Source organism: Ascaphus truei, chromosome 20 (genome assembly GCF_040206685.1).
Source record: "Ascaphus truei isolate aAscTru1 chromosome 20, aAscTru1.hap1, whole genome shotgun sequence".
Lineage (NCBI taxonomy): Eukaryota > Metazoa > Chordata > Amphibia > Anura > Ascaphidae > Ascaphus > Ascaphus truei.
The window spans coordinates 15,758,098-15,770,482 of record NC_134502.1 but is presented as its reverse complement, the minus strand read 5'-3'; the positions used below and the strand labels follow the sequence as shown (position 1 = coordinate 15,770,482).

Sequence of the window (12,385 nt, the reverse complement as noted above, 5' to 3'; positions counted from 1 at the left end):
TCCCCTGCACCTCCAATCACCCCCCTGCACCTCCAATGACCCCCCCTTGCACCTCCAATCACCCCCTGCACCTCCAATGACCCCCCTTGCACCTCCAAAGACCCCCCTTGCACCTCCAATGACCCCATTGCACCTCAAATGACCCCCCTTGCAGCTCCAATAACCCACCCTGCACCTCAAATGACCCCCCTGCACCTCAAATGACCATCCCCTGCACCTCCAATCACCCCCCTGCACCTTCAATCATCCCCCTGCACCTCCAATGACCCCCTTTGTACCTCCAATCACCCCCCCTGCACCTCCAATCACCCCCTGCACCTCCAATCACCCCCTTGCACCTCCAAGCACCCCCCTTCACCTAAAATGACTCCCCCTTCACCTCCAATGACCCCCCTGCACCTCCAATGACCCTCCCCTGCACCTCCAATGACCCCCCTTGCACCTCCAATGACCCCCCTGCACCTCCAGTGACCCCCTGCACCTCCAATGACTCTCCCCTGCACCTCCAATGACTTCCCAATGCACCTCCAACAACCCCCCCCTAACTTGGTTTGCTGCGGAGGAGGCGACAGAGCAGGCAGGACTTCACGCACGCGCTCTAGCAAGCAGCAGGCACAGAAGTGCCTCAATGCTAGAGCGCGCTGCTGCCGTGGCTCGAGGGGGAGAGCGGGCTCGTGGGGGAGCGGGCTCGTGGGGGAGCGGGATAGCGGACTCGGGAGGGAGGCGGATGGGTAGAGAGGACTTGGGAGGGAGGGGAAGAGTGGAAAGCCTCGTGTTGTGCAGGCCCACAATAGATCTTCATACAGTGGCAAAAAAGGATCAAATAGTAAATAGCATACCTCTGCAGCCAGAACCAGATATCTTTATCTGTGGAAGTGGGTCTCAGCTGTCTCCAGAAAAACTTCTGTTGCAGCCAGTGAAGTTCTGCTGTTCCCAGGAAATCCCTCTGGCAACTTGAAACTCTCTCTAGCAGGTTCTGGGAAGCTTGCTTCCTTACATGTTTGTTTGTGATGCAGGGTTGGAGTTCCCTTCATTTTCCAAACAAATCCCTCTGGGAAGAAGAAACCTGTGTCCCTGCAAACTTGGAGCTGGGGTTGAATCCCAGCTGGTCTCAGACAATCCTCCTGTGACCCTCCTCCAGCTGGTTCTGGAGAAACTGACAGGCAGTGACTTCCTTGTAAACTTTGCCCTATCAGGAGTTTACTTGAAAGAACCTAGAAGACCTGACAGCTAGGTTGTCTCTCCTGATCCTAGCAGAGGGTGGGAGTTTGCCCCTTTACTCCCTGAAAATTCTTATTTTGGGTCAAGATAGGCAGCAAGTCTACGTCAGATTCATACCTTCTCCATACGTCATGCGGAATGCAGCAGTAGACTGCTGGGTCAACTGTGCATGCAGGTAAGCATATCCTGGGTCCCGGGGAAAGGGTGAGTGGAAGAGGTGGGGGATGGCAGGGGCCCAAGGTAGCATAGTCAAGTGCCCATGCGACTTGTGGAGAAAAGAATGGAGATGGTTTTTTTTATACAGGATATAGAAATATGGGCAGACCAAGAAGGCCAAGTGGTTCTTATCTGTCGTCAAATTCTAATTATGAAAGGGCAAGTAGCCTCACCCGAAGGTCCACGTTTTCCCCCACATACTCACCAATCATGCACATTGTAGTAGGGAGGAATGACAGGTCACAAGACTCATCCATATTCTGGATGCCCTTAGTAGTAGTGGAGAGATTAATGGGCTTTAGGATTTACTAAAGCTCAACATTATTTATAGATCAACCCAAAGTCATGAATGAGGATGATCAAGGGTGGGGCCCAGGGCTAAATTAAATCCTGGGCCCCTACAACTTGTGGACTGAAGGAGTTGGGAGAATGGTAGTGTCCAGGACTATGGTGTATCCTGGGCTTCTAAAAGTTGTATAGAGGTGAAAGGGAGGTTGGGGGGGAGGAGGGGCGAGGAGGAAAGGGAGAAAGGCCAAGGACCGGGTTGTGTGTGTGTGTGTGTGTGTGTGTGTTGTATCTTTTTTTATTTAAATACAAAACACAATTATTTACAAATATACATAATATTTACAGAATAGCATCCAGAGAATCACATAAAAATTACATTTTCTTCTTGACCATTTGCTTTCTCCCAGGGGAACTCAATGATGGCAGATTTATTTTATTTGATCTCAATGTCTTGTATAGATCTACTGCACTTTTTGCACTTTCTGGCATATTCAAATTACATACGTATAAGAATACAAGACACAATAATTGAATAAGTAAAAGTTTATTCTGGCAAGTCAGCAAACACACAAAATACAGAATCCCAATATACACTAACCAACTGGGGGTCTAGGAGGGAAATCTCTAGCCTCAACTGCGTGCCGGAGCCTGCTTCAGAAGGCTTATCCTGTCTGATTCACGTCCCGTGCTTCTCCGCTGAGATCAGTGCTATTCTGCACAAAGCACGTAGAATCTCTGTCATGTCTCCGATCGGCTCCAAAACTTATCTCCGCTAATCTGGCTTCTCCGGCGCTTCTCCGTCAAGTGCAGTGCTATTTCCCACAGAGCATCTTTGAAAATCCCAATAGCCATTGACTCCAGAGATGTTCTGGTACTCTGATTGGGCAGTCCACTTACATAGACCTCAGTTGCCTATGTTTTACATGAAACAGGGGCTGCCAACCAATCAAAGCGCGGATCATGATGGTGCAGCCAATCACAGGACCAGGTCTTGCCCGGCTCACCAATGATGGAAGGGGGCCAGCTTAGGTGCTCAGGACCACCCTTTGATGACAGGGCTGCTGTAAAGTGGCAAATTTAAACCTGCCTATGGGGATCGTGCCAACGGGGGCTCAGACCTGGCAATGGCTCCCTTTGGCTAGCCCTATATCTCTCACTGGGATGGCACCTCCAGGTCTACAGTGAAAAAAAAGAAGTGCAAGCGCAAATAACACTACTCAAGGTGAACGTGATAAGAAAATATATACTGTCCTTAGCAGAAAGTGCAGCTCCCAGAACAGGACTCAATCCCAGTCCAGACAACAAATGGCGAAAAACACAGGGGTGCAAATTTCATCCAGGACACGAAAAAAGATATAAAACAGAAAATAGTGCAACACTGTATATCAATATAAAACAGTATGGGTTAATCTTTGAATGTTAGACTCATGTATTCCACGTGATAAACCAGGTAAGTTAGTCACACCATCACAGATGATCTCCCAGATGATCCATAGGAAAAATAGAGGGAGGGGAATCCCACATACAAGAAGAAAAAGCAACTATATATTTTAATTAATATAAACTTTGAGTTTTGTATTAATTCAAGCATTTTTACACTATATTGTGCTTGTGCTTGGGCTGCTTGTAGGTCTGTCTCAGGTGTATTTCCAGTATTATTGTAATGCTCGTGCTGCCCGCAAACCTGACAAGACCCCGGTACTGAGGTGGAGAAGGTAGAATCCACACACCCACAGCAGCGGGGGCGTGGCCGGAGTGGGGTATTGAGCGTAGCCGGGTCTTGGGCTGTAGAGAAAGGTTAGTCGGGTACTTGACAGATCCTGGGATCCAGGTGGAATCGTAATCGAGTCCGTAAGCCAATGGTCTGGGAGTAGAGAGAGACGCGTAGTGAGTGTCCGTGCGTAGTTGAATCCGAAGCCAGGAGTCAAGACCCAGAGAGGGTACGTAGCCAGACCAGGTCAGGAACAAGGAGACTGAAAAACGCAAAAAAGAGTCAAGCGCAAAACCAGACATCACAAAGCTACAGATGATTATGCTGAGCACTGACTGAATGCGGGGACAGGAACTAAATGCAGAGCAAAGGCCAATGGGTGAAGGGGGGAGCAGAGGTGCGTCCCCAGAGCTGCAGGGATAGGGAGAAGGACCAAAGGAGAGGATTAGGGGCGGTTGCGCTGCTTGGGCGCATTGCGCGGCATCCCACATTGGCTGGGGGTGGGGACAAGCGCAGGAGACCGCCTACAAGAAGCGCGGGTCCACGTGCGCCCTTTAATGCTGTCAGGCTGGCGCGCACGGCCCAAGCAGGACCCGGCCGATGCGGGGAAGGAGGAGGGACCTGCCCACGCTGGAGCACGAGGGAGAATAGAGGCAACAATGGCTGCGGGAACCGGTGTTAGTGAGGAGGGGGCACGTTGTGCAGGACGTGTCCCTTTGATACCTTATAATTATTCAGGATCTCACCTTGCTGTGCTTGGGCTGTTTGCAGGTCTATCGCTAATGCAACTCCAACCTTATTCAGTCGCTCAGCTTAGGCTGTTTGCAGTGTGTCTGCCTTGGGTGTGGCTGTTAATGTGTGCACCTTTCTGCTACACTCAGCTGTTTGCAGAGTCACTGTCTCAGGCGCAACTGTAGTTGCATGTACAGAAGTGTGCATCTCCTTATTGACTTGTGGGATAACAATTTCTGTGACACCCATACTTTTCTCATGTTCTGCGTGCCTTTTACTCTTGACTTCATTAGGACTTCAGCTAGTTTTAGCCGCAGTTCTCTTACCTGTCTGGTTCTGAGCTGAGCTTTCAGCATTCTCCATTTCTGCTTCATTCTGTACAACATTTTCATTCGTCTCTTTTTCCACATTTTCTGACTCTTTCTTCTTCATTTTAGTTTCAAGGAAAACATCCTTATCCGCATGTTCCTTAGTATTCAGAATAACTTGAGACCTGGTTCCAACTTCTCTTCCTCCTCAAGTGTCTGCGGTAATCTTGGCTCACAGCACCTCCCCTTCCTATGTGTAAGGAAGAGGCTGGCACTGCTGATGTATGTTTGTAAGACACAGGCTGGCAATCCAGAGGTGCATGTGTGAAGCGGATGCTGGCACAGCCTCTGTGTTTGCGTGAGGCAGACGCTGGAGCTGCCGCTGTGTGTGACTGAGGTGGAGGCTAGCCCTGTGCATGTTTATATATATTCAGAGAGATAGGGATATGTCATACCTAGGGTTGCCAGGTATCCAGCATTGAACCGAACTGTCCTTATTTGGACACTGTCCAGTTTAATATGTGAGGTAATACAGGACATGTATGTGTACCGGTGCCGTAGGATTTCCCCAAGCAGGGCTGTTGCTAAGGGGCTGGAAATCTTCCTCCATCCTGATTGGCTGCTGCTGGGTAATGCAACCAATCAGGAGGAGGTGTCAGGAGCCTGGGGGTGAGGACAAGGAGGGGAAGAAACAGCATGGTGCGGAGAGGGTTGAGTCTCACGAGTGCATCACTTCTTTCACCATTGTGTCCAGTATTTTTAGAGCAGCCACCTGGCAACTGTATATATATACTGTGTATATGTATATATAATATATATATATATATATATATATATATATATATATATATAGCGCTGTATGCTGAGCGATAATGGGGAAAGACAGGGTTGCAGACCTGTCTAAGACATGCAAATGAGCATACAGTAATATTTACAGTTGCTATATATATATATAGATATATAGATATATATATCTATATATCTATATATATATATATATGCTAAGAGAAAGAGTGGACCCCGCATCCATCTCGTGGACACATTACGCTTCAGGCGCAAAAATTCACTAGTCGAGATACCCCTAATTTGATGTTCAGTGTGAAAGCTAGTGGCATGCAGTATGGCATTAGTTGCCGTCTTCATACGGAAAATATCCGTATGGAGACAGCCTTCTGGTCCCATAGTGATTTACAAATCTAAAAATTCTACTCGCGTGTGGTTACAATTAAATGTCAGTTTAATGTTCAAATCATTGCGGTTGAGGACATCGACGAAATCCGCAAACCCCGTGGCAGTGTCTTGCCAGAGGATGAGGATATCGTCGATGTACCTCAACCACAATGACACAACTTCTCTTTCCCACCAACCCAGGAAGAGATTTGCATAGGAGGGTGCACATGTAGCACCTATCGCAGTGCCTCTTTTCTGAAAATAGTATCTATTCTTAAAGATAAAATAATTATGTGTTAGAATAAACCTCAATAATTTAAGAATAAATTGCATTAATACAGTGGAGACGTTCTGCCTAGAGAGATAGAATTGTGTGGCGCGCAATCCATCATTGTGATCAATACAAGTATAGAGGGATTCCACATCACAAGTCGCGAGAAGAGTATTCTCATCGACCGTGATGTGGTCCAGGCGCGCCAACACATCCATCGTATCTCTGATGTATGAAGGCAGCGTCTCCACTGAAAATTGCACAAAAGAGTCAATGAACCTGCAGATGGGTTCGCACAACCCTCCTATCCCTGATACAATGGGTCTTCCCGGGGGGTGGGTGAGATTCTTGTGCACTGTGGGTAAAACGTAGGCACCCTAGGGAATCTCAGTGTGGGGGCCTGACTGTTACGCTCTGTGATTACCTCATCCAACATAGCAGACCTCAAAATAAGGTCAACTTCCATTTTAAATCGGATAGTTGGATCTGAGGCAATCTCCGCATAACATTCACGGTTCTTTAATTGTTTTAATTCTTCCCTCTCATACATCACTTTGGGCCAGATGACTATGTTGCCACCCTTGTCACTGGGTTTGATGACCACGTCTTGTAGAGCTCTGAGTTCTTTGATCGCCGTCATTTCTTCTCTGGTGAGGTTGGTATCACCCATCTTAGTTGTGATCTTCTTAAAGTCCTCCGTCACCAATTTCGAAAAAACTTCCACTTGCGGGCAAGTCTGCCAGGGTGGACAGAAGACAGACTGGGGTTTCAATTTGGAGAGGATACCTTTCTCCTCTATCTACTGTATTCCCTGATCATCCAATAATGAGTCCAAATCTTGTAGATAAATTGCTTCTTGTGTATTCAGATATAAGGAATCCACATCATTATCATCCATAATGCTACCTTTGGAAAAATGTTTAAACAAAGGTAATTTTCTGCAAAAAAAGTTCAAAGCTTTCGTCCACTCAAAGTGATCCATACAGGAAGTCAGAGAGAAGGAGAGGCCAAGTTGTAGAACATTAGTTTGCTCTTCTGTGAGGATAATATTTGAGAGGTTAATAATTGACAATTCACTCTCAGCGGCTTTCATTTTTGTACTCACTTTGTTTTCTGAGTCACGATTATCCTCCCTCTTAGTTCTCTTTGATCCCCTCCTTGTCCTCCTTCTGGAATTGTGGTCTTGACTCCTGTATCTAAAAAAATGCAGTTTGTTAGTTGATTGTGCAATTGACGGAATACTTTCAGCGTCGGACAACTCCAAATCCGAAGCAGACACTCCAGATGAAAGGGAAACCGAATTGGTATGGGGTTTTGATTTTTTATTTCTTTTATTCTTGGCAGCGCACCTCCCCTTGTGCCATTTATAAACAGTATTGGTCCTATAGTCTTCTTGATCACGATCAAATTTGCACTTCTTAAAGGAGATTACATCCGTCTCATATTTATCTAGATCACTTTCAATCCTTTTAAATTGTAGTGCTTCAGTATCAGTGAGGTCCTTTTCAATTGATTCAATTTGAGTTGTAACCTCCCGTACACGAGCCTGGTCGTGTTCTATAAGAATTTTAAGTAGCTCAAAGGATCAGGTGCTGAGGGTGCTTCCCACTTTTGTTTGAGTGAGGTCTCTACAAACTCAAATGAAGGAAAAGTTTGCACACGCAGGCCTCTAGGTATAAACTGGTACAATATGTATTTCTCTAATGCTGTCTTATTCCACCACGACCTAAGTCGTTTTTGGGACAGTTGTTTCAAGATTTTCATTTTCTCACCACTCCCTGATGTTTGAGGGTCAGGAATCTGTGCAGTCCCTGCTATATTAATATTAAAAGCCTCATTGGCGTAGGCATGACGACGCTCTTCACGGGCAAAAAAATCCATTTAAAACAAACTCTGTGACAAAGAGGCTCAATAGCTGGTAAATCAAGGGAGCTGGGATCCAATAAACTACCTGGGTAGTGTAAATGGATATGCTAAGAGAAAGAGCGGACCCCGCATCCTCAAGACATGTAATGGTGACTAAATACCGACTTCAATAAATACTTAATAGTAAGTCAGTGGTGCTATAAGGGCCAAATTATGTGATATAAGAAGAGAAAAAGGGAGCCCCAAATAATAGCACTCTAGTATACCAGTTGAATATACAATTCCAAATTTTATTGAATAGACTGTCACAGAACAAAGAATCTAAAAGAAAGCATGGAATAGTTAAAATCAGGCATAGATCCCCTGTACGCAAAGCTTGGCAATCATCCTCTAACAATCACATCAAAATGGACAGGACATCTCAAATTGAAATAGTGTGTACCCTTGAGTGTGTCAAACAAGGGGAAACTAAGTGCTACAGAAAAAGGGCTAAGATACAGTAAGGAGGTAATATCAATAACCAAGTAAACAAATCACAACATCCAATGCTCAATCCAAGGGGGTCATATAGAGTAATCCCTGGAAAGTGAAGTACAGCTGTACAATAATAGAAGCAATGAGTGAAAAAACTTGGAGAGACACACTCCAAATCCAGTATACCCTGATTCACATACCACCTAAGTATCAAACACACATAATAACTTTAGAGGAAGCAAGGAGCAATAGCTCAAAACATAATAATGTGTCCCTAAGGGGGGACAGACCAGGGGATCCTGCCTACAGCACCCACTCCTACGCGTTTCGGCCAGATGCCTTCAACTAGGAGTGTTGGGGTAGGCAGGATAATGTGCAAACTTAAAAAGGATTACAATTATGCCCTAAAACGTCATCACCTGCTCTTCCCCGCCCTAGAATACTTAATCGGGGTGGGGGAGCCTTTGATCAGGGTATTCCCTGTAGACACATTGTCGCCCCCTGGCCATTAACATACCTCATGGGCCAGTAACTTTTGAGGGCTTTACAGTAGGCATGAATATACATTCTATATTTCCCAATCTTTATACCTAAATATAATCTGTTCGTGGCTCCGAGACGGCTCAAATTTGCCATGTCCTCATGCCGGAGGTGACTTTACACAGTGGCCACATCTCAGTTTCGTATGACCCACCAAACTGGAGTTACGACTTTCACCTTTTATTCCCCATAGGGAACAATGGGGTTTTCTCTGCCATTTGAGTTAATGGGAAATCAGGGCATTTCACTCTGCCATTGGAGTCAATGGCAGCGACCAGACTTTACACAGTTAACCATACTCCGTTCAGTTGATCGGAGAGGATTGGAAATTGCCATACAATCATGCCGGAGCTATGATTGCAGGGTGGCCAAATCCAAGTCCTCTAGCCCGAACTGAACCGGAGATAATGGTTTCAGGTTTATACACTTTTACACTTCGCATTTTAAAACCTAGCGGCTTTTTCCCTCATGGCGGCCAATGGCGGTGACCGTAACTTTATCAAAGAGATACTCTCCGTTCGGTTAGTATGCAATCATACCGGAAACATGACTACTCGGTGGCCAAATTCCAGCTCTCCAGCTATCACGGAACCGGATAGAAGCACATCAGGTTTTGACAATGTTATACTTTTTACAACCTACAGTAGCGGCTTTTCTCCGCCATTGTGGTCAATGGCAGCGACCCTCGTGGCGGGCGCGAACCTTTCTCGTGGCCATTGCCTGTTGGACCCTGTTGGGGTCGAGTGACGGGGTCCCCACGAGCAAAGGGCAAAAATAATTTTATTGCTAGCTGCTCCAAAACCAGAGTTACCAACTTTAATTGATGGTGAACTTGGCCGTGACCAAGTTTTAGCGATCAAAGCTCTTTCTTTGAAGTTGTAGCTATTTTCGGATACTGCGGTTTGGCAGGCATCCAACTCCGTTCTTGGAGAGCGTACTCGAGGTATTCTCCATTGAAATACATTGCGCCATTCATTTCAATGGGGAAGCTCCGCTCATCCTCTCGGGCGCCATCTGCTGGTCTTCCTCGATATAGGGCCAAAAACCTTGAAAGCTCCATAGACTTCTATGGAGCTCCAATGACGACCTATGGGACAGGGCTGCAAATGGGGGTTAAAAAGGCGGGAAGGGGAACAAAGGGCCATAAACATACCAACACAGTTAACCCTTTCCCTCCCGACCTTATCCCAGTGTACGTGCTTGGTGTACATACTGTACAGTAAAGGTAAAAACCCATGTAATCAGCGAAATACATTCAACCACAAAGGGGGGAACACATATTGTACTGAGGTAGGGGAATAAAAACACATAGAAGCATTATTACAGTTAACCCCTCGCCTCCCACACGAGGATAGGTGTGGCCAGCTGGGGTGTAACCCCTTTATTACTGGGCTATCCACCCCCCCCCCCGTGACACCGACCACATAAAAAAGTGACCGAGACATAATTAAACAATTAACCACAGCTGCATAATAAAGCCTATTGATAGGGCTAGCCCTATAGAAAACACATAACAGCAGTGTAAATGTCATTGCAAAGCGCCTCTTTCTCAATAAGTCAATTTAATACATCTGACTCGAGTTCACCTGTCACTCTGACTAATCTCTCTGCGCATGCATCAACACATATGAATAGGGATCAAAGCCAATAAGGCTATATAAGTAATATAGGGTCGGGTAATCACTTGCCGATTAACCTCTGCTTTTTATATGTACTGGGAGTAAAATTGAGCTCTCTCTTACCCTCAAACCTGATCGTTTAGAGTTGGCAGTGAAAGCCCCGCTCTCGTCCCTGGCAAAATATTGCATTGGTCACAGCAATGCGCATGAGCACACCTCCATGGCAGTCCAAACAATAACAAGGTGGCAGGGAGATCTCTACGGGCTGTCAAAAAGTGTCTGCCACATATAACACTGATACTACTTAGTTCTAAGTCTCCCTCACATCTTGGGCAATACTATGGCACATAATGAGCCAATGAATTACAGTTATAGTTACATGAGTCACCAAAGGTGACCCCTGTGTCCACCAATACAGAGTACTATCAAGTAAATACACATATATATAGCCCAGAAGAGCTAAAGTGGTAGAAAATAGTATCACCAAGCACAATACTCTGCACTTACATAAAAACATATACCTAAAAATTGAATAATCTCAAAATGGGGACAGGGAGAGAGACCAAAATAACAAAGGATAAAAAAATGATGAAAAAAATAAAGGATGAAAAAATAATAACGGAAGAAAAAAATGAGATTCACACCCTGTCTTTCAAAGAATGGAGAATATCAAAAGCATATATCATTATATCATTCCATTTACAATCGATATGAAACTGAATTAAACATCCCCCGTAACACAGAATACATAGTCCAAAAGCACTAGACAAAACAGTCCCAGCCAGTAGGTGAAGCATCATTCATGTTGATACAGCCATATACACGAGGAATACTACGTGTGATCAAAGGAGCCCAGAGGAGTTGGAGTAAAACAGGTGAACCTGCCACGTGCATGGACTGAAAAGGTGCTGTATGGTTGGTGGTTGACACACCTGGGGCAACAGTGTAATCAAACGCCACTGACCCCGAGTGTATCCCCACACACATAAATCCAAACTTGGCATCCCTTCACGTTTGTAAAGTTCACTTCCCAAAAACCCGTCAAATCATAGTCACGATTTAGAACATGGGGATACAAGGTCCCCAACTCGTGTATCCAGAAGGTCTCTCGTTTCTTAAGGATAGAAATCCTATTACCTCTATGGCTTGAACCCGCAGCTGACTGATGCTATGTCCTACAGATATAAAATGGGCAGAAACAGGCTGGTCAAGGACTCTACAATGAATCGTGGATTTATGCTGGCTGACCATTTCTTTCAATTGACGTGTGGTTTTACCAACATAGGCCATACCGCAAGGGCCCTTTATCAAATATACACGTATTCTGTGTTACACGTGGTGTAGTGTTTCATCCGATATTCTCGCACTGTAAGGGGATGTGTGAACGTTGATCCATTTTGAATGTTCCCACATTGAGCACAGGATAAACAAGGGAAGGTTCCCAACTGGATGGACCCAAGAATCTTGTCTTCGAAGTTTTGGCTGTCCCGAAATCAGCTCTCACTACAGAGTACCAAATGATGGGTGCTCTTCGATATGACATAAGAGGTGGCATGGTCAAGGTGTTGCGTAACCTGTCATCTGTTGCAATTAGATACCAAATTTTTTTGATAAGACAACTGATATCAGCACTGGCCGTTGAAAACGTGCTGTCAAAGGGAATCCTGCCAGTTGTCTTGTAAAGATATGCCAGAAATATTGCCCAATATTCATATTAGGACACTAGTACCTACTGCACCGACACACTTTATTCGAGCAAATACCCAGTATGTACCTGGCAGATACCTGGAATGCGCCGCTCCTCACCTCTGACAAGCCCCGTTGCGTTTGCCTTCCCAGCCTGGGTTCATGCCTGGCTGACGGGCGGCTGATCTGTTAAATGATAATGATTAGGATTTAATAGGCTGCAATGCTTCGCGTGTCTACCAGATGGCTTAAATTCATGAATTGTAATGCAGTATATATATAT

The 12,385-nt window shown here is 45.5% G+C and overlaps 1 protein-coding gene across 4 annotated transcripts in view; it reads left to right on the top strand.

The window, feature by feature from the left end:
• LOC142470694 (C-type lectin domain family 4 member G-like) overlaps window positions 1-12,385 on the top strand; it is a 60,007-nt gene that overhangs the window by 46,030 nt on the left and 1,592 nt on the right. The window lies entirely within an intron of this gene.